This window comes from Aricia agestis, chromosome 13 (assembly GCF_905147365.1).
Source record: "Aricia agestis chromosome 13, ilAriAges1.1, whole genome shotgun sequence".
Taxonomy (NCBI): domain Eukaryota; kingdom Metazoa; phylum Arthropoda; class Insecta; order Lepidoptera; family Lycaenidae; genus Aricia; species Aricia agestis.
This window is the reverse complement of record NC_056418.1, coordinates 299,775-323,287: the sequence shown is the minus strand read 5'-3', so window position 1 is coordinate 323,287 and position 23,513 is coordinate 299,775. Positions and strand designations below refer to the sequence as shown.

The 23,513-nt window shown below is 36.0% G+C and overlaps 1 protein-coding gene across 5 annotated transcripts in view; it reads right to left on the bottom strand.

The window, feature by feature from the left end:
- LOC121732881 (CBP80/20-dependent translation initiation factor) overlaps window positions 1-22,626 on the bottom strand; it is a 49,383-nt gene extending 26,757 nt beyond the window's left edge. For 3 of the 5 annotated variants that reach the window (XM_042122893.1, XM_042122897.1, XM_042122895.1), the window contains exons 1-2: window positions 22,477-22,626; window positions 39-100 (exon numbers count right to left, since the gene is read on the bottom strand). The gene's annotated coding sequence lies outside the window, so the exon portion shown is untranslated. Of the gene's footprint in view, window positions 1-24; window positions 101-22,476 lie in introns of all 5 variants that reach the window. The other 2 variants (XM_042122894.1, XM_042122896.1) reach the window with 1 other exon arrangement.
- Between the last annotated feature and the right edge of the window lie 887 nt (window positions 22,627-23,513).

Below are 23,513 nucleotides of genomic sequence, written 5' to 3'. Positions count from 1 at the left end.
TATATAATGACTTATTAGACGTACCCGGTAGGCGGTACCGCTCTCTCGTTTGCGCCTGCCGCTTTCTGCGCTCGAGACTCGTTCACTCGTATAGGTTTCACTGAAACAAAAATGCCGACTGTTATTCTAAATTCAAAATCATTATATTAAAAAAATCAACGAAGTGGCTGAAGTTTAAAAAATTAAAAAAAATGGACAAAAATCATTTTCATTTTTAATTTTCAGCACCGACCGACAATACTCGTAAATGAAAAGTTTTGCTCGACGTTTGACAACGTTTCTGTCGATATTCTGATATGACGTGTGCAACCTACGAATAATAAAAACTAGTGCAACACTATAATATTATTTACCAATAAAGTTAATAAGCTGTCAAAGGAAACCAAAATTGGTTTTCATCTGTGTGAAAAATATGTGTACGTATACACTTACACAAGCATGATTGAACATGAATTCTATGAGATTATATTATTGCCAACGTGCGACACGTGCCGACTGGACATCAAAAAAACCGGCCAAGTGCGAGTCGGACTCGCGCACCGAGGGTTCCGACAGCTTAAAGGTATTATAGACCTGAGTATTTGGTATGAATTTCAATTTAATACCTCTACGCGTTTATGAGGAAATGGGTAGTAAGTTTAAAATTATTAAAAAAATATATATTATGTGATGTAACTAAAAATTTATGGTTTTCGTAATTTTTCCTTTATCTATGCTATAAGACGTTGCTTCGTACCAAATTTCAAGATTCTGAGTTCACGGGAAGCACCCTGTAGGTTTTGATTCCCTTGCAAGTGTCGAAAATTTGCGGCATAAACGGCTGTATCTTTTGATTGCGTTGGCTTAGAAGTTTGATTTTTTCACAGCTTCAAGGGACAGTAGACCTGAGTAATTGATATAAATTTCAGCTTCATACCTCCACGCGTTCCTGAGAAAAAGGGTCTTGACAGACGGACGGACGGACAGACGGACAACAAAGTGATCCTATAAGGGTTCCGTTTTTTCCTTTTGAGGTACGGAACCCTAAAAAGAGTGCTGCTGTCATGTATCACACGTCTCTTTTTACCACGCAGTGTTACTGATAGTGACATCTCTCTTGCTCAGGCCTTTGTTTCTCTATTGCGCTAGGTATATTATTTACTGTGCTTTATGTTATTTACTGTGCTAGTAGCGCCCTCTGCTCCGACCGTTGCCTAATATTCCCCCTTACATATTTAAACAATTTGAAATAATTTTATTAAAAACTAGCTGTCCCGGTGAACTTCGTGTCACTTTAAAACCTTCCCTGGACATCTACGAATATTTTAAGACTAAAATTAGCCCAATCCGTTCAGCCGTTTTCGAGTTTTAGCGTTACTAACACAATTGAAAATCCATTTTTATATATAAAAAGTGTTGTTTTTAGACTTTTTCAGGAAATTTTAATTTTTTTTAGAATTTTTCTCTCCGTAAGAACCATCCTCGTACTTCAAGGAATATTAAAAAAAAAGAATTAGCGAAATCGGTCCAACCGTTCTCGAGTTTTGCGCTTAGCAACACATTCAGCGACTCATTTTTAGGGTTCCGTAGCCAAATGGCAAAAAACGGAACCCTTATAGATTCGTCATGTCTTACTGTCGGTCTGTATGTCTGTCTGTCTGTCTGTCTGTCTGTCTGTCTGTCTGTCTGTCTGTCTGTCCGTCTGTCCGTCCGTATGTCACAGCCACTTTCCTCCGAAACTATAAAAGCTATACTATTGAAAATTGATAAGTAGATGTAGTCTGTAAACCGCATTAAGATTTTGATACAAAAATGGAAAAATTATTAAAAATTTTAGGGGTCATAGGTACAACTGAAACAAAAAAATTTTTTTTTCATCTAACCTATACGAGTACGTATCTATTACTATAAAAACTACCAACGAAAATTGGTTTGAACGAGATCTAGCAAGTAGTTTTTTTTTATACGTCATAAATGGTAAACCTTAAATTAATTTTCATTAAATCAAGTGAAATATGAAAATAAATCAAAAACCTTTTAATTTCATTAAAATAAACCTTATAACTGCTGCGGAATCCTTCATAGGCGAGTCTAACTCGCACTTGGCAGCTTTTTCGTAATTTCTAATATTTCCCGCGTTTTTCCCACATTTTCCTGAGTTTCTTCGGTCGTATTAGTCTTAGCCTATAGTCTTACTCGATAAATGATCTATCTAACACTGAGATAAGTTTTTAAATCGGACCTGTAGTTCCTGAGATTGACGCGTTCAAGCAAACATACTCTTCAGGTTTATAATATTAGGTAGGTATAGATTTTTTAATTATCGCTTGACAAACTCGAGTCTCGATCTAAAAGACTATGAAATGGTATAATATGGTAGTGATAATGATGATGATGATAAATGTAATTTTCATAGTAGCATAATATGCTTTGCGTTCTTAAGACAACGCCGAAACTCCCAAACTTGTATCTATAAAGCATCAGGGGTTCTCTCAGCACCTTCCGAACCACGGTATACCAGGTATACCTCGGTGCAAAATCTTACTTGTTGGTACCATGTGCTTAGAATACTTCTCACGAAACCGAAGTCACCACATGTTTCCCTATAAATTTTGAGGAGCTCCCACGATTACTTATGGATCCTTCATCAGATCATCACTTTTGTGAATATAATACTAAATTGGGATGATCCTACTAATATTATAAAGGCGAAAGTTTGTTTGGATGTATGGATGTGTGGATGTATGGATGTTTGTTACTCTTTCACGTAAAAACTACTGAACGGATTTTAATGAAACTTTGCAGTAATATAGCTTATACATCAGAATAACACATAGGCAACAATTTTAACCGACTTTCGAAATGGAGGAGGTATTATGTTCGTTTTTTTTTCTTCAACGATTACTCTGCCGTTTGTGAACCGATTTTCAAAATTTTTCTTTTAGTGTATAGGATATTATTCCAATTTGATACCATATTCATAAAAAGTTGTGACCTGATGAAGATATCCATAAGTAATCGAGGGAACTCCTCTAAATGTATATGGAAATATGTGGTGATTTCGGTTTCGTAAGCACTAAGCAGTATTCTAAGCATAAACTACCAACTAGTAAGATTTTGCAACAAGGTATACCATGGTTCGGAAGGTGCTGAGAGAACTCCTGATTCTTTATAGATACAAGTTTGGAAGATTCGACGTTGTTTTAAGAGCGGAAAGCATATGCTACTATGCAAATTATCTTCATCTTAATCATCGTCACTACCATAAACCGTTATAGAACCATGTGTCGTCCCGTTTTGATCCTATTATTGATACTTTTCATAGTCTTTTATGATATATCACTTAAACCGCGGATAACACCGCGGGGCACAGCTAGTACCCTATATACCAAAAGAAAAATTTTGAAAATCGGTTAAAAAACGGCGGAGTAATCGTCGAATATAAGAAAACGAACATAACACCTCCCCAATTTTGAAAGTCGGTTAAAATTGTAGCCTATGTGTTATTCTGATGTATAAGCTATATTATTGTAAAGTTTCATTAAAATCCGTTCAGTAGTTTTTGCGTGAAAGAGTAACAAACATTCATACATCCACACATCCATACATCCAAACAAACTTTCGCCTTTATAATATTAGTAGGATCTTCCGTGCGCGAGCCAATCAAGGACGCAACACTCAATACCAGCTGTTTTGTAGAGCTCACGTCCAATATTTTGCTCAGGATCGGAAAACGTCCCCTCAAATAAAAAAAAGTTATTTTTTTAAAACAAAACAATGACATTAAAATATATTGTTCATAATTTGACCAAGTTTGCCTATGGCTATGGTTGATTGGGTATAGAAATGGGTTAGTAAACAGCTATGCATAGTGAATAGTGATGCGCGATGTACCGCTAAGTCACAATCTTCAAGTCATGCCTCTACAAATCCAATTACCTAGGTACTGCACGTGTCTAGTTTGCTAAGCCGAGTCTAGACTTCCATATTTTAAGATGTTTTCAATAATCTATAATAGTCATTATATTGATCTAACTCATCTACCACTTAGAACTCTCGCATTCTGAGACATTATAAATGAATTATGAATTATGTAATAATCCACAAGTCCACAACAAGTCCTCCAGGTACTTAGCACGGGGCCAGACTGACGTGGTGTAAGCGTCTATAGATATCTTATATCTTTAAACGAGCAATTATTGTATATATATATATATATATATATATATATATATATATATATATATATATATATATATATATATATATACAATAATTGATATATATATATATATATATATATATATATATATATATATATATATATAATTGGAATCTCGGAATCGGCTTCAACGATTTTCATGAAATTTAGTATATAGGGGGTTTCGGGGGCGATAAATTGATCTAGCTAGGAATCATTTTCAGAAAATATCATTTTATTCATGTTTTACCGAATACCGAGCAAAGCTCGGTCAAATAGCTTGTTATAATTAAACTTCAATTTATAGTCTGTAAAGAAAGTGAAGAAATTAAAAAGTGGCAACATCGTAGTGTCATGCCTTTCAAATCGATGTAAGAAAAAAGGGATGATACTACGATGTTGCCACTTTTTAATTTCTTAACTTTCTTGACGGACATGTAGAGTTTGACTGAGAGTTTGACTGATAAAGATAATGTACGGCCCACGGGAATTATGTCAAAATCTTCATTTAATTGTAGTTAAGTATTTATTATATTATTACTAGCTGTCCCGGTGAACTTCGTGTCACTTTAAAACCTTCCCTGGACTTCTACGAATATTTTAAGACTAAAATTAGCCCAACCCGTTCAGCCGTTTGCGAGTTTTAGCGTTACTAACATAATTGAAAATCCATTTTTATATATTTGACTTTTAAGTATTATCACAAATCTTTTGTATGGGAGTATAGAAAAGTGTTGTTTTTAGACTTTTTCAGGAAATTTAATTTTTTTTTAATTTTTCTCTCCGTAAGAACCATCCTCGTACTTTAAGGAATATTTTTAAAAAAGAATTAGCGAAATCGGCCCCACCGTTCTCGAGTTTTGCGCTTAGCAACACATTCAGCGACTCATTTTTATATTATAGATAGATTTGAGTTCGACATCAACTTCTCTGATTGTACATACTAGACGTTCCACGCGGCTTCGCCCGCGTAAATAAGATATTTCACAGACAAATTAGTCCCCAAAATATAGCCTACAATCCTTCACGTGGTCTACTTCTTATCTGTGCCAAATAATAACAGAAAAATTGCTCCAGTAGTTCGTGAGATAAGCCCTTTCAAATAATTTCCCCCGTTTTTTCCACATTTTCCTCTATTTCTTCGCTCCTTTTAGTCTTAGCGTGATAAAACATAGCCTATATCCTTCCCCGATAAATACACTGAAAGAATTTTTCAAATCGGACCAGTAGTTCCTGAGATTAGCGCGTTCAAACAAGCCATTTCCAATAATTTCCCCCCGTTTTTCCACATTTTCCTCTATTTCTTCGCTCCTATAAGTCTTAGCGTGATAAAATATATCCTATAGCCTTCCTCAATAAATTGGCTATCTAAGACTGGGTTGCACCAGAGGCGTGGGTAAAGTTAAAGTTAAAGTTATGGTTATAGTTAAGGTAAATTTAACTTTAACTTTAACTTTACCCTTAACTTTGCCCGAAGAAATTGACAGATGACAGCTGATCCAACAAGGTGACAGATGACATGCGCGTGGGCGGGGGCGCTGCTGGTAAAGGAGAACTGTCAAAATTTGCGGTTTTTGTATAATGACAGCGTTAGTTCCTTTTTTCGCCACATGCATTTAAAACCTTGTCGAGCTCTATGGTTATAGTTAAATATGGCGTCTTGATGGCGTCCATTTTTAACTTTACCCAAAGATTTGACATTTTGCACTGTAGTCAAAGTCAAAGTTACAGTTAAAGTTAGTTGGTGCAATCCAGTAACACTGAAAGATTTTTTCAAATCGGACCAGTACTGTTCCTGAAATAAGCGCGTTCAAACAAACTGTTCAGCATTGAACATGTGAACTAGCTCGCGTTGTCGCACACTCATCACATTCTTAAACTACTGAACTCAACCTACTCTAAATAAAGTGATGAATAGCATAATTCGTACATAATTATATGTGTTGTGTTTAGGAGACTTGTAAATATTTGTGTGCGTAAAAGTGAAGAAGTATATATTGTAAGAATTAGTTACAATAAATCAGATATCAACTTCTAGTTGTGTCTCACTCATCTCCCATTTCCTACCCTTAAACACTCGTCCAGGGCTACTCTCTGGAAGTGTTCCGACCGACTCCCAAATCCCTACCGACAACCTCTCACTGTGGCCAAGTCACCTGAGCCTGGGTGATTGACAGTGAGAAAATCATTTCCATCCTTTTATTCCTTTCAACTATCCGCCTGCTACCTTAGGTCTCATGGTAGCAGGTTTCCTGGACTTATTAAATATATTTATCACAAAAACCTATGGTTAGGGCTAGGACCTTAGGGCATTAGGGTGGTAGGTGTTAGGGATCCTAGTGCTAGGGTACAGCTCTCCCCCATAGTAACGTGAAACCTTATCCTGGGTTTTACACAAACAAACAAACAAACTCTTCCGCTTTATAATATGTATTAGTATAAATTCTAGTGATATTTTACTCTAATATTTTATTTTATTTTTATTTGCACGGAAAACATACAGTGAAAAACATACATTAAAATTAAAGCTAATTAATTTCTATGCACTATTAACATGTTTCCACAATTAACCTTGATCATTATAACAATATAGTAAGTAGTAAAATTGCATCTTTTATCATAATAATCGGCCAAGTGCGAGTCGGACTCGCGCACGAAGGGTTCCGTACCACTATAGAGCAAAATTAGGCCAAAAATTGTGTTTTTTGTATGGGAGCCCCCCTTAATTTTTTATTTTATCTTAATATTATTATAAAATAATTAAGTACACATATAAATAAGGACTTTGAGAAAAATTCAAGTACCTACCTGTTGCCAAAAAGGCCAAAAATCTCACGTTTGTTGCATGGGAGCCCCCCTTAAATATTAATTTTGTTTGGTTTTTTAGTATTGTTGTTATAGCGGCAACAGATATACACAATCTGTGAAAATTTCAAAATTCTAGCTATAGCGGATCTTGAGTTATAGCCTGGTGACAGACGGACAGACATCGAAGTCTCAGTAATAGGGTCCAGTTTTTACCCTTTGGGTACGGAACCCTAAAAATTGAGCGTGGTACAGCCACGACCGACAATCATCACAGGCACACCTTTCACAATGGCAATGAGAGTTAAATCTGATAAAATGCTAATGTCCGTGATTGTTCTTTGACAGCTAACCTTTTATTTATATACTCGGCTGTTTGTCTTATGTGTCGGCACACACATAAGACAAACAGCCTTGTAACGTGCAAACGCTGGTCATTACATCATATATTTTTATATTATAATAATCACTTTTCTAGCCGCTGCACAAAATTTTCGCATTTGTGGGCGTTGTCGGATGACATCATTTGTTTACTGACGATAAGACGCGGGAAATTGATCGTTATTGTGATAGCGATAAGGAACAATGGATCTTCTGTTATTGGAATTATTGTAATGTAAGTGTGGTTATAGTCAAGGCGTGATTCATCCCAAGATGAACCCTGTGTTCTATTTACACCATAAAGTTAAGATACCTATAGAGTCTGTAGTGTTAACTAGATTTCAATCAAGTACAAAAAGCCGTCAAGAAATAGGTATAGACTTGGTCTAGTCACGAAGTCTCAACTCTAGTCTCTACATAATTTTATATTTAAATAAGTAAGTAGATCCTTGAAAAATCATATTATTAGGAAATGTAACGACAAATTATGGTATGATCCATTGTTTATCGATAGCGATTTTTAGTCACGTCATAACTCTTTTATAATTTTGTTCACATCGCAACTAACTATATTATTCATTAATCATCATATTACCTATTATAATAAGTTATTATTGTACGACCTACATTAAGTTTTTAACCGACTTCGAAAAAAATGTGGTTATAAAGCAATGTCGTTTTACGTCCACTTTCCTGTCTTGTCGCTTTTCTACTGTGGTCATTCTGCAGCTTTTAAGTAAGGATAGAATCAGATAGTAATTTAAAAATAGAAATTACCATACTTTTTTTATTGCTTAAGTATAAAACTTATCTAGTGAAACCTTAGAAGCCTTATAAAATAAACAGTGAGTCAGAACTCAGAATGCAGAAAAAATTGTAATGGATACGAATTACGAGGTACAACATCAATAAAAAACGGCCAAGTGCGAGTCCGACTCGCGCACGTAGGGTTATAGCGAAAATAGGCCAAAAGTTTTGTTTTTGTATGGTAGCCCTCTTAAATTTTTATTTTATTTTCATTTTATTATTAATTATTAAAGTACACATATTCTGTGAAAATTTCAACTGCCTGCCTGTTGTCATTATTGATATCGATTAAAAAGTCCAAAAAATCACGTTTGTTGTATGGGAGCCCTCCTTAAATATAAATTTTATTTTGTTTTCAGTATTTGTTATTATAGCGACAACAGATATACATAATCTGCCAAAATTTCAGAACTCTAGCTATAGCGGTTCTTGAAATACAGCCTGGAGACAGATAGACGGACAGACAACGAAGTCTTAGTAATAAAGTCTCGTTTTTACCCTTTGGGTACGGAACCCTAAAAACAAAAGTTATAACCTACTGGTTATAACTAAAGTAGAACGTGAGCGGGGCGCTGCTGGTAGAGGAGGACTGTCAAAAATGTTGTTTTTGTATGATGGCAGCGTTAGTTCCTGTTTTCGCCACGTTCATTTAAAGCCTTGTCGAGCTCTACTGTTTCTACTACACACCGCGCAAAAAAGTTTGACGTTTTTGTCTTGATTTAGGTTAATTATTGTGAATAATAATATGTACCATACATACATTATTACGTAAGTACTCATTTGGAGAAGTTATTGGTTTTTTGGTTCTGTATTCTTTAATTTATCGCGTGGGAACCGTACATTTTTCCAGGATAAAAACTATCCTATGTTCCTAGGACTCAAAGTATCTCCGTGCCAAAAATCAGCAAAATCGGTTCAGCGGTTTGGGCGTGAAGAGGTAACTGACAGACACACTTTCGCATTTATCCATATTTTAGTGAAAATATCTCAGCACTCAGCACTGATTTCATAATCGAATTATTATGTTATAAAATCTCTTTAACCTTGTTCGTTTTGGGTCAACAACATGGACAATTGATGCGAGGGTCAGATCAATTGATAAGGTCCCGCTCAGCTGATCACCTTCGATGCACATCCTGACATATTCTACACCACTGGTATGCAGATTTTAACTTTTAAACGTACCATCAGATACGTCGATTCATATGGCACATGGAGGAGCTACGTAACTTGTTCACATCGTGAACCCAGCCGACAATAAGCCGACAAACGTTGAATTGACATAACCCGATCAAATGACGTAGGTCCACCATCTTGTCTAGGAATAAGTTTCTTCGATGGTACCTGCTGCAACGTGCCATTGGTGTTATCACCATAGGAGCAAACAGATGGTAACATTTAATTTTAAGGTACTAAAAATTTGGTCCCCCAAAAACAAAAGTTTTAGGAATTCCATACTTTTTATTTATACTAAAGGACTATTACTTATATATAATTTAATGTTAGCATGTACTTTTGGTAACAATGTACTTATTCGTTATTTAATCGCTACCGTGTGAAGAAATTTTAGGCGCTTTCTCCGTTTTCAAGCAATTTACAAAAAATTAATTCGTTGTTGTCAATTATTATTCGTGCCTGTTGTTTTATTTATTTTTTGAGTCTAAACTGCAGTCTGCAGGCTTTAGAAAGTCGCATAAAATTTTAAATTAAATAATTACTGCTGTGAAATTAATCATCAACAAAATATTTTTTTGGGTATGCAGCGCGTTGCAGTCTTTTGTATGGTTCAAGTACATTTTCTAAACAATTAAATTATTAATGAATACAGCTATGTAATTATTTCCTAAACTGAATTACATAATTTATTTAATGGAATATAAAGCAATTAAATACCAATTCACCGATACACATGTGATTTATTACTTCACAACGTAAGTATACTTAGGAATAACTATACAGCTTACAGGCTGTAACAACTCGTGAATCGTGCTGGCATGCTGGGGCGCTTGCCCATACAAAAGTGAAAAAAATATTGGTGTTTCAGCGCTGCTACTTTCACAGTGAACTCTCTACAAGGAACACATACACACCCTAAAGTATTATCACTTAGTTGTACTTTGTAGGGTATAACAAAACTGTGTGTGTTTCATTTGATTTGAACGCTGAAAAAAATCACATGACTAGTGGACGGCCCCTAAGAATAGGCACGCCTTTATTTGTTAATTATCAAGGAGTATCAACGGCCTCGGTGGACAGTATACTATCATTTAATTTTAGTTATTTGTGACCTTTATGCCGTGGACATAAGGACCGCTCTCGTGTCTCCAAGGTTATATAACTGTGAACTGTATTGCCGCCTTTTTCGCAACCCACGCCTAACGCCACTCCCGCGCATATTATTCATATGCAAACATTGCGATGCAACATTTCGTTGGTAGATTTAGGCGTAATAGAAACACAGATTGCTAAACAGTGTATAGAAAAAAATACAGTTGGAAACGAATAACGAGCGTGAGCACGCCTAAATGGTAAGTGCTAAATGTGCAGATTCTAATATGCACTATGTTTCCAATACGTATGTACTCGTACTATTAGGTAAGTATACGAAATAATATGTTAGTACGTCTTATGCTACATATCTGGGGTTTCTATTTAAAATTGTTGATTGGTTAAAATTTTATTAACGAGTAACAAACTTTAAGGTTAAAACGAAGAAATAAAGAATTTTAGAACTGTACTATGTCGACAAATCGAGTTGTCGTCATGGTAGAGTTATCAGATTCTTTATTTCTTCGCATTTACCATAGTTACAAAAAAACTTTAACCTATGATCCTCTACGAACATCACCATTTTAATATTTTCCCTAGCAACACCATTATATCAGTTTCGAGCGCAATAATCAATTGAAAAGTGTAATTAGGCGCGAGGTGAGTGACCTCGAGTATAGCCTACAGACAGGTAGGTGTTAGCTCACTGAAAACACTAGCTTGCCCAACTCTTAAACAAATAAAGAGGATGTTATGAAATAGGCACGAGCTCTATAGGTAAAGCTAGATGTTGCCAGTAACAAAAATTCGTTTATGGGGATACAGTTTATCTTTTGGGGAAACATGTTACATGATAATATTATAATATACTTCCTCGTGGACGCCTCCGTGGTCCAGTGGTTTAGAGCGTGGCTCTTGACTCGGAGGTCGTGGGTTCGATCTCCGTGTTGGAACATGTTATTTCAAAGTTTGGTTAGGACAACAGGCAGATGATTGTCTGACAAGTGAGATGATCCATGCGTCGGATGGGCATGTAAAGTCGATCATGTACAAGATCTCTCGCCAATCGGTCGTCCGTTCCACTGGGTTATGAGAGTAAAGGAATAGAGAGTGCTCTTGTGTACTGCGCACACACTTGGGAACTATAAAATTACTCCTACGTAACTGGCCTGGTTCCAATGAAGCCGGCCACCGTCACCGAAACCGGTGTGGGAGCTATTATACTTCCTCGTGAGTCTTAGATGTATGTTAAAATCTAAAATATAATTTTAAGCGTAAGTAGTAAACATACATTACACATTCGCAGGCTAGACTCTAGAGGCACGTATAAATGTTTTTCATTCTTTCTATCTTATATACTTCGTCGAGTGTCAATAAAACTTAGAACATGTCAATTTTAATGATTATTTTTCCGACCCAAATATCGACCAATAGAATTGCACCATTCGACGTCACGTGGTACATATACATACCTTCATGTTATTATACTGATAATTTTTTGACAATTTTCTCTGGTAGTTGCTATATATAAAAAACAAATTCTAATTCTATTGGCCGACATTTGGGACGGAAAAATAATCCCCCGAATACCACACGAGCTTTAAAATTATGGGGTATTTCCCGATAGGTTCGTTGCAAACAAATGAAGGAGTCAAGTTTTTCAGGTTAAAAAATCACGAGCGCGAAGCGCGAGTGATTTTTCCTGAAAAACTTGACGACGTATTATAAGTGAAAATTTCCCCCGTATCTATAATGTTGGCCGTACAACAGAATAGATAATAGTACAAGTAGCCGTACTCGGTATTGGATTATACGAACAAAGCCGTATCAAAGCAAATAGAGGAGAAAGTTGGACGTCAATCGCAGGCTGACGACTGACATGCATTTCTCGAGCTAGCTGTTGGCTGGTCAGTAATTTGTGCACTATTTGCTGTTATTACTTGGTAGTTGGTACTTATTGTCGGTACTACTCATAGACATAATATATAGGTTTATGGTACTACTCATAGACATAATATATACTGGTACTACTTCACTTTGATTAATAAGGCTAGGACTTGACATTCAAAAAGAGAATACGATACTAACTATGTATAAAAATTGGAATCGAGTTGGACTCGCGCACGAAGGGTTCCGTACCTACCAAAATAGAGCGAAAAAAGGCTGACAATTCTGATTAAATTTATTTAAATTTTATTATTCATTATTAAAGTGCAAATACAACTGAGTGTTTCGTGAATATTTCAAGTGCCTATGTGTTGCCGAACTATTGATATCGAGCAAAAAATAGTAAAAAATCACATTTGTTGTATGCGAGCCTATTATAGCGGCAACAGAAATACACAATCAGAAATGCACTTGGCCGATTATTATTATTAACATATGCGAATTAAAATTATTATAATTCTCATACGTCTAGTCGCACACACACAAATACCGTGCCGAAGTCGAAGTCTTCGGTCGCCGCGCTCAAAGCCCGCGTTGTTTTCTAATGTCTTACTTTTGGTTTAGGTAGTATTATGTTTTATAATGTAAGTCATAAGTGTAAGAAGAAAAAAATCGGTTGCTGCTAATATTTTATATGAACCACTGCTGTAGCTTGTACCTGTAGAGAGAGTTACGCAATGGTTGCTAAAATTTTTAAGACGAGGGCAGGAAATAATGTATCCAAAATATGCAATAAGAAAGTCCTTCATTTCTCTGATTAAACTTTATGGAATTTATCACTTTTTTAAGTAGTTCTTTTCACCTAATGTGGCCATCTATACTAATCTATACTAATATTATAAATGCGAAAGTATCTCTGTCTGTCTGTCTGTCTGTCTGTCTGTCTGTCTGTCTGTCTCGCTTTCACGCCAAAACTACTGAACCGATTGCAATGAAATTTTGTACACAGTTATTCTAGAGTCTGAGAAAGGACATAGGCTACATTTTGATGTGGGAAAATATCTTATTTCCATGAAAATATCGATGAAAATTACTTCGCATTGCGCGTGGCCAGCGCTCATCCCGGGGGTCCTGGGTTCGAGTCCCGCAGGCGGAACAAAAAGTTTTCAATGTTCCTGGGTCTTGGATGTGTATTAAATAATATTTCAAAAATCTTAAATATATTTTATGTATAATATTATAAAAAATCCAGAAATATATCGACGCGATGCAATGAACATTTTAGTTCTAATACGATTCAACAGATGGCGCTTTTTTTTACTTCGTTGTAACATAGAACTAATCATACTTATTAGTTATTATGTTTTTGTTTATAGTTTTTAATACGTTAGAATATTATGTTTAATAATATTATCACTTGCTATAATAATAATCAATCTATCTTATCTTATAGAAATCCTACTGCATTTCTAAGGAGTTCGAGTGTGTTGTGTTGGCCTATATTCCATCCAGAAAATATTTTTACATTTTAATTCTAATATATGAAAACAGATGGCGCTTTATTTTTTACTTCATTATTATAACAGAACTAATCATACCTACTTTATTATATATTATTGTTTTTATTCATAACTAGCTGTTGCCCGCGACTTCGTCCGCGTGGACTTTAGTTTATAGCGCGCGGTGTCAACAAAATGTGTGTCAAATTTAAAAACTTTTTAAAACCCTGGTAAGTGGTACCCCTCTTAGGGCCGCGCTACACCGGAATGGCAGCGCTGAAAGTGCTCGCCTCGCCGGTGTAGCGCGGCCCTTAATTAATCAAAATACCCAAAAACAGCTGTGCAGTGTGCACATAATCTGTACTAATATTATGAATGCGAAAGTATCTCTGTCTGTCTGTCTGTCTGTCAGTCTCGCTTTCACGCCAAACGCCAAAACTACCGAACCGATTGTAATGAAATTTTGTATACTGATAGTCTAAAGCCTGAGAAAGGACATAGGCTACTTTTTTACTGGAAAAAAGGGTTGTAAGGGTCGTAAATTTGTTCAAAAAATTCATAATAGATGGCGCCGTGCGTCTTCTACATCGCGCTGACGCTTGCTCAAAAGTCTTTCTATAAGAGGTGGTATCATCTTACATTTAAGTCTCGATTTTTATCGATTGTTATATCTATTCTACGGTATTAAATAACTCAGTACTTTATCTGTGCAGGCAGTGACGTAACCTTAAGACCAAATTTCACCAACGACTGTTAAAGTTAATGCTCGAATTAGTATCACGTTAGCTGTTTCGTTTTTCATATGAATGAAAGAGAAGACAGGATATTTTAACAAGCTGTTAACACTAACAGACGTTGGTGAAATTGGGGCTAAACCTATCAATGATAAATAGTTTATGGGTAAAGTTGTGTAATTGGGGGGCTAAATAAGCTTTAAAATTTGGCATAATATATAAAGTTTAACATACAAAAATGAAGTACTTATTGTTTGCACACTGCACAGCTGTATTGATTTAAGGGGTACCAGGGTTTTTTTATAAAAGCTTTTGACACCAATTTTGTTGACATCGCGCGCTATAAACTGAAGTCCACGCGGACGAAGTCGCGGGCAACAGCTAGTCTTCAATAAACCGTTGTTGGTTCACTAAAATGATCTGACACAGTGACTGTAGGGAAATAAAATGGCTTCCACATCTGTGCCACATTAAGGGTCAATCCAATGAACGCAATATAAACATACTTTATAGTTTACTAGATGTCCCGCGCGGCTTCGCCCGAGTAAATTAGGAATTTTACGGAAACCGTACATTTTCCCATAAAAAATTGCTTATGCCCCTACTCCCTTCACGTGGTCTACTCTATATCTGTGCCAAATATTGCCATAAAAATTTCTCTAGTAGTTCGTGAGATAAACCCTTTTTAATATTTCCCCCGTTTTCCCACATTTTCCTGAGTTGCTTCGGTCGAAAACTAAATCAGTAGTTTTCGTGTGATGCTGGAACAAACATACAGACAGACAGACAGACAGACAAAAAACTAACCACAGTTTTGGCTTCTATATCGATGTAGTAACAGCCCCCGCTTGTTATTTTTTGGATATCTTTAATGTACAGAATTGTCATTTCTACAGTTTTATTATATGTATAGATTTAAATATATTACTACTAGTTGATGCCCGCAACTACGTTGCGCCAGACATACAGTAATAATATTAGTACGGATAGTATGGAACTATGGATACTTTATTAATTATGATAAAGACGTTATGCAGTGATTTAGTAAAAGAAAAAATATTTTGTAGTACGCGTGGTAATTCAAATATAATCTTCCATACCTATGGACGATTAATCAATCAAGAACAAATCAAGAAAAACGAATAGCATATCAGCTACGACACGAATTTCGCGTTATGGTCTTTTTGTGATTGCCAGAACGCGTCGTGGCCGTTTTCATCAGAGCCACGACGCGAATTTCGCGTCGTGGCTGTTTCACTGTGACCACAACGCGTTGTGAGCCATTTTTTCGCTCATTGAGCGATTTCGGTCTTTGAGCGTAACATCTATAAAGAATCAGGAGTTCTCTCAGCACCTTCCGAACCACGGTATACCAGGTATATCTCGGTGCAAAATCTTACTTGTTGGTAGCATGTGCTTAGATTACTTCTCACGAAACCAAAGTCACCACACGTTACCCGATAAATTTTGAGGAGTTCCCTCGATCCTTCATCAGATCACCACTTTTGTGAATGTAATACCAAATTGGGATGATATCCTATATACCAAAAGAAAAATTTTGAAAATCGGTTAACAAACGGCGGAGTAATCGTTGAACATAAAAAAACGAACATAACACCTCCCCCATTTTGAAAGTCAGTTAAAATTCTCCCCCATTTTGAAAGTCGGTTAAAATTGTAGCCTATGTGTTATTCTGATGTATAAAGCTATATTATTGTAAAGTTTCATTAAAATCCGTTCTGTAGTTTTTGCGTGAAAGAGTAACAAACATCCATAATTCCATACATCCAAACAAACTTTCGTCTTTATAATATTAGTAGGAAGTAGGATTGCATTGTAACATGTCACACCTCGGCCTTTAGGGAAAGCATACTTACCTTTATTTGAAATGTAAAAGATAATTTAAACTTTACCAAATTAATAACATAATAACTAACTAGCTATTTGACCGAGCTTTGCTCGGTATTCGATAAACCACGAATAAAATGACATTTTCTAAAAATGATTCCTAGCTAGATCGATTTATCGCCCCCGAAACCCCCTATATATACTAAATTTCATGAAAATCGTTGGAGCCGATTCCGAGATTCCAATTATATATAATTTTATTATATATATGTACAAGAATTGCTCGTTTAAAGATATAACTAGCTGTTTAAGATAAGCCCTTTCTGTATTGCACGGTTAATAATAAGTAATAAATCAGCTTTATAACTCCAGCTATTTACATACCTATAATATACTACCTAGCCTACCTAGGTCATATTTTGTGCGTTACTGTAAGCGTTACATTTAAATTGGTAGGATTATCTGTGATATACCTAACTGATATTGGTGGCTACCAATATCACTTTGTTTACGGAGCATACATAGAGTTCGTTTTGCTGGACAGTCATCTTCAGACAGTACATAAACGAGCAGTTGGGTCGCCTGATGTCGCTGGCCTTAATCTTAGCTGTTCATACCTATTACCTAGGTAATTACTAATTAGTATTATAGTTCTCGTGACATACTTAAGTACGTACTTAAAACTACATTATCATAACGAGTAACGACATGTACTTATGTGCTTCTGCCTGGTGATAATTTTATTTTATGCAAGAAGTTTTCCTGTGCGCAACTTTTCAATTTTTATTTTTTGGTTAATATTACGAATAATTTGCAACAATTTATATAAGTAGGGTCCTCCGTTTACTAGGTTCTAGTTGTAAAAATAATATTATTATAAGTTATTACTTATAATAAATAATAAATATAATATTATTTATTATAAGTAACTTATAAAATTTTAACAACAGATATTAGATTTTTCATAGTCATAGCTCCTTTGGGGTCGCAAGTCACAACCCAGAGAAATATACGTTATCAATCCCAGAGAAAGCATATTATATAATATGTATGTGTGTCATTTGGTGGCTCAGTTGGTGAGCGAGTTGGTAGCTCAAGCCGGGGATCGCGGGTTCGAATCCCGCCGACGGAACAAAAAGTTTTCAATGTTCCTGGGTCTTGTATGTGTATTAAATATATGTATAATATAATAAAAATCTTAAATATATGTATGGTATTAAATATACATATTTCCGTTGTCTGGTACCCGTAACACAAGTCCTTCAGGTACTTAGCACGGGGCCGGACTGACGTGGTGTGAAGCGTCCATAGAAATATTATTATCATTTATTATTTTGTGTTTCACAAATTAGGAAAATCTGTATTTAAAAACAAACTATATAATATAAATTATAAATATTTCTCCGACTCTTAAACTCATTAGTTTCATCATTAAAATGTGATGAGTGTTATTCTATGAAGTACGAGATTATTAAGGTGACAGTAATTGCTAATTAACTATAATACTTTTCTTAATTTGATGTGCTAACTGCTAGCAGCTAGCTTCGTGTGTTTCTTAATTTGTGCGAGAGAAATAATATACAGTGTGTTTGGTCAGGTAATAGCGATAATTATTTTAAGCAGTCATGTATTTGTTATGTTATGTACTTGTTATGCAAAAAAAGTAGAAACACTAACTACTAAGGTCTAGCCCCCTTCGCCTCTGTGTGGCAGGCACTTTATTATTGACTCTACCCGGTTAGCAAAAAACATTCTTTCTTTGCGAGGTTTCGTCCTATTGTCATAAAAATAGCCTTAAATGAAAAGTAATTAGATAGTCTACCATAAAAAGGGTGCTTTTTATTCAAAAAGCTTAAAAAAGTCATAGTTTATAAAAAAAAAATTGAGAAAACAAGTGCAAATTTTACAACTATTGTATTTTTTACAGAAAAAGCCCCCATAACCCATTTTTATTATTTACTGTAGTATCCAAAGAATTTGAGTTAAGCTGCACAATACAATGGTTAATTTATTGTCTGTATGTCAAATCAAATTCCTCGAAAGTTATTATTCTTTGAACATGCGTAAGCAGTAAGCAGTAAGCAGTAAGCAGTACCTAAGCAGTAAGCAGTAAAAACGATTGTGCGCAACTTTAAAACGAAGTCATGATAAAAAAAAACACTGCACATTTTAATAAGTATTTTTATTGTCTAATTAGACTTAATTTACAAATTTTGTTCAAAATGCTCAAAAAAACCTTTTGCGCTCGCGCTCAACCAATGTACAAAGAACAATAGCTCTTAAAAGTATTTGACATACGGATGGACGTAATTAAATTGTTGTATTGAAGCTTCTTTGGATATAATCTATAATATAAAAATGAGTCGCTGAATGTCGCCATCTTAAAACCGTAACCCACCGTAAAAAAGTTTAAATAAGTCATAAATTTTCTAAAAAAATTTACAACATATTATGTATTTTTTAACAGAAACAGCCTATTTCTGTTAAAAATACATAATATGTTTAAACTTTTTTCATAAAAAAAAACTTTATGACTTATTTAAACTTTTTTCATAAAAAAACCCTTTTTTGTGTTTTTTTTATGGTAGGCTATCTAATAACCTTTCATTCAACCTCGCAAAGAAAGAATGTTTTTTGCTAACCGGGTAGAGTCAATAATAAAGTGCCTGCCACACAGAGGCGAAGGGGGCTAGACCTTAGTAGTTAGTGTTTTTTGCATAACAAGTACATATACATGACTGCTTAAAATATCGCTAGTACCTTAGCTCCGTGCTAGTACCATGCTAGTACCATGCTAGTACCATGCTAGTACCATGCTAGTATACCTGACCGAACACACTGTATATTATAACTACACGCCTCCGTGGTCTAGTGGTACAGAGCGCGGCTCTTGACTCGGAGGTCGTGGGTTCGATTCCCGCGTTGGAAACATGTTATTTCCAAGTTTGGTTAGGACAATGCAGGCTGATCACCTGATTGTCTGACAAGTAAGATGATCCATGCGTCGGATGGGCATGTAAAAAGTCGGTCCTGCGCCTGATCTCTCGCCAGTCGTGTCGGTCTTCCGTCCCACTGGGTTATGAGAGTAAAGGATTAGAGAGTGCTCTTGTGTACTGCGCACACACTTGGGCACTATAAAATTACTCCTGCGTAGCTGGCCTGGTTTCAATGAAACCGGCCACCGTCACCGAAATCGGTGTGGGAGCTATTATTATAACTAGATGACGCCCGCAACTCGTTGCCCCGAAATAGTCCAAGGAACCGTACATTTTTCCCCGATGTATCCTTATGCCCTTTCCCGGGACTCGAGTATCTCTATAGTCTATACAAACTTCAGCAAAATAGGTTCAGCGGTTTGGGCGTCAAGAGGGTAACAGAAAGACAGACAGACACGCTTTCGACTTTATAATATTAGTATGGATTTGTAAAATCTGTAGGTAAGTATATTAGTCGGACATTTGAAACAAATGTTTTTTTACAAATCAAATAAATATACTTAGGTTATAGGTACATTATAATATAAGAAATTCTACGCTCGAATATCTTTTAAGTTTCAGCAGATAGAGCAATCGAAAATATTAATTTATAACGAGATCTTATCCGCAATTTGGTTGAAACTCAATTATAGCGCGGGTATCGTACATTTGGCTTGCCCATTCCCGGGACTCAAAGTATCTCTTTTTAATCGACTTCGTAAAAGGAAGAGGTTATACGTTCGGCTATGGATATTTTTTGAATTATAGCCGTGTTTGGTTTAAAGAACGTGATGGGTGCAAGAGGTAACAGACAGCTAGTACAGACAGACAGACACATTTTAATATATAATTAGTATGGAAACTAACAAAGCCTCGTGAAAATCTCCTATATAATAACACCAACTTTACATTAAAATCACATTAACAGATATATACGTGTGAATGTACAGTCAAATGAAATATTATAGTGTATTTACGGCGGAAAATGTCTCTGGATTTAATGATTATTAGTTTTCATATTAAGACCATCCCCCGAGCAAACGACCTTGACCATACATTTGCCGAGATCGCACCAAAATCCTATTTTTTTACTTATCTTAGTTCCAAATTGACATTAATTAAAAAGATGAAGCCCGTAACTCCATTGCGCCAAAATGTGTTTATCACGTGGGTGGGGACCGTAAATTTTTCCGGGATAAAAAGTATAATATTAAGTTTGTCCTTTCCTGGCTATCTCCATCCCAAATGTCAGCAAAATCACTTCAGCGGTTTGGCGGTGAAGAGGTAACAGGCAGACGGACAGACTAACTTATAATATTACTATATTACTTAGTATGGATTGATAAACACACAAGTGGCTGTACATACATACATAATGCATCTTATGTGTCATCTAGATGTGAGCTGTCCTTGATTAGTCGCTGTAGGTATGAGCATGACGCAAAGTCAACATTATAATGCCGGAAAATATTTCCAAAATTATGCGATGATGTTCATCGGATTATTAATAAACCTTGTTTTTAGTTAACTGTCATAGATTTTTTGAGGTTACTAGCAATTTAAGCTAAATTCTAATAAAACTGAATTAGTAAGTTAGAGTTAGTACTTACCTAATAATAAGTAATAAGTTATCTGTCTTCTTGTAAGTGCAATCTTTTAGAAGGTTATGTTTATGTACTATTTGTGAACAGTGGAAATGTTATTTTAAACTTAATAATTAGTAATTATTCTATTGACTTTGGCTTCTTTAAGATATAATCATCTTCGCCACTTTCAGTCACTTACCGCCGCACATCAGAATTTAGAGACGAATATTATGTAGGTACTTAATTACAAAACTGTAATTATTAAATGAAGTTTTCGCGACGAAGCCCCATATTATTATAATATTATATTATGTCAAACTCTTCATTAAATTGATGTTTAAATGCCTCTGAGTGCAGCTTGCTCTATATGATAATATTATATGCCCTTCCGTAGACCGTAATTCGTAGCCCGCGGTAGCCCGTAACCCGTAGCCTGCTCTGCTATATATTATTAATTTCTATTAAAATATTTTTGAAACTCTTTCATACTTTCTATTTGAAATTCACTTCGATGTAGAGTCAAACAAATCTCAGCATGGACTATGAACGGATAATATCCAACAAGTTGTAGAGGTATATTAAAAGCATAAAAACTATACCTGGTAGTTCCGGATATATTAATTATTACATATTATACGGGTCGAATAGATAACCTCCTTTTTTAAAAGTCGATTAAAATTTTAAATATTGCACACTATTTGCTCGAGTTTAATGTTTACGTTTAGATCAAAATTAGTCGAAACAGAGAATACTAGATATGTATTTATGTACAGTACATTGTACAACTGTAATCTGTATGTATTAAGTAATAGTGGTATGAAGTGAATACACAATTACACATCCAATCAGCGAAGTATTTGTTGCAAGCCCACAGCCCACAGCCAGTTCAGCCACTCATGCGTGCAGCGTGTAGCATCCGCACTGGCACACGGCACAGCTATAATCCCTTTCAATTCACCGATCATGATTGTAAACAATAATAATTACAGCCATCCATGGGCGTACCCAGGTAGGGGCAAGGGGAGGCGCAGCTGCCCCCCCTCCGCCCCTCTAGAAGATAAAATAGACGTCAATTTTCCTAGACAGTGGGAATTAAAAACGTGTTACCTACTCTGCGCAAAATGAAGTATTGGAAACAAATTGACCTAGGTTCCACTGTATTACGCTGTGAATTCGTAACATAATAATTATTAAGTATATTAAATTGGTAGCGTTGTAGCCACCCATACAAAGTTTGGGTGGATCGAAACGGAGTGATAGACAAGGTTACCGCCGGACTATTGTGCCGCGGCCGGAATATAATAGTTGAATGCGCGCTCAAGACGCGCGGTATTTAGGCCAGCGGTCGACGGAGCAGTCTATTTTATCTTAAACCGATTAGTCGACTGGAAATCGCTAACGAGCCGCGATGCATAACACTTTCAGGTTCGTGTGTGAAAATTCGGACGGAAATGAATTTCGCTGTCGAAAATACCGCCACTAATATTAGATCGCGCGGTTACTCACCAGAATCGTGCGCTGCCGGGTTGGTCGTTGGCGTTATCGCGTTTATTTCACTGAAATAATAATTCGCGTCGCCGTTCGCTCGCGCAGATTCCGGTCGTGTGGCGCCCGCACGGGCGGTGTGCCGACTGCCGCCGGCCGCCGCGCGCGCACACACTCCCCAGTGTTGCCAACATCATGTTACGAACTCGCTTACTAGAGAGTAGAGCTGTAGACGACCATGATAATTTTCAACCAATTTTCGTTACTGAAAGCAGCGACCAAAACAAAATACAAACAAAACAAGAGGGAACCAGATCACCTAATTGAGCCAATTATATGTCTTCAAATTTAAAAAACAATTTTAGAAAGTCACCAATTATTATCTTTCTCTGTTCTCTCAAACTCTACTCGTATTTGGATGGAGACGAGTCCCTACATTTGAGGACCGTACCACCGAGCTGGCGACCCTAGCCGCCACCCATCATCGCTCGCTCCAGCGAAACGTATTTATACGTAAAGTCAAGCGTATCAAAAATGGTGAAGCAGCGCCGAGTGATTATTATACCTACGCATTGCACTCACACAACGAAACATGTTAGTGGTATTAGTGTACGCAGTACGACAGACGACGTACGTAGCTTGTAGAGCACGATCAGTCAAAAATCTGCTTGTTAGGGTTCCGTTTTAGGGTTTAGTAGTCTACTAAGTTTTTTTGATTACAGAAACCTATAACGGACCCCTAACGAGCTCATTTTTTGTATATTGATAGATTAATAATCATTTAATTTAGGAGTAACATTGTCCTACAAATAAAACAGTCCATATTTTAGGACAAAGTATGAAATCCTTTCTATCTGTGTTAGCTACCACTTTCGAGATTTATTGCAAATAAAAATGTTGTTCATCTGATCAATATGAACCTACTCACAAAAAATTCGCTTGATAGTGTAGCAGTACCTACGTTCGTTCGCCGATGAAACAACGAAAACAACGCGCTCTGAAAAGAACGCACGCCGTCTTTGTATACGTTCGTTATAGAAGTTGAAACACAGAAGAAA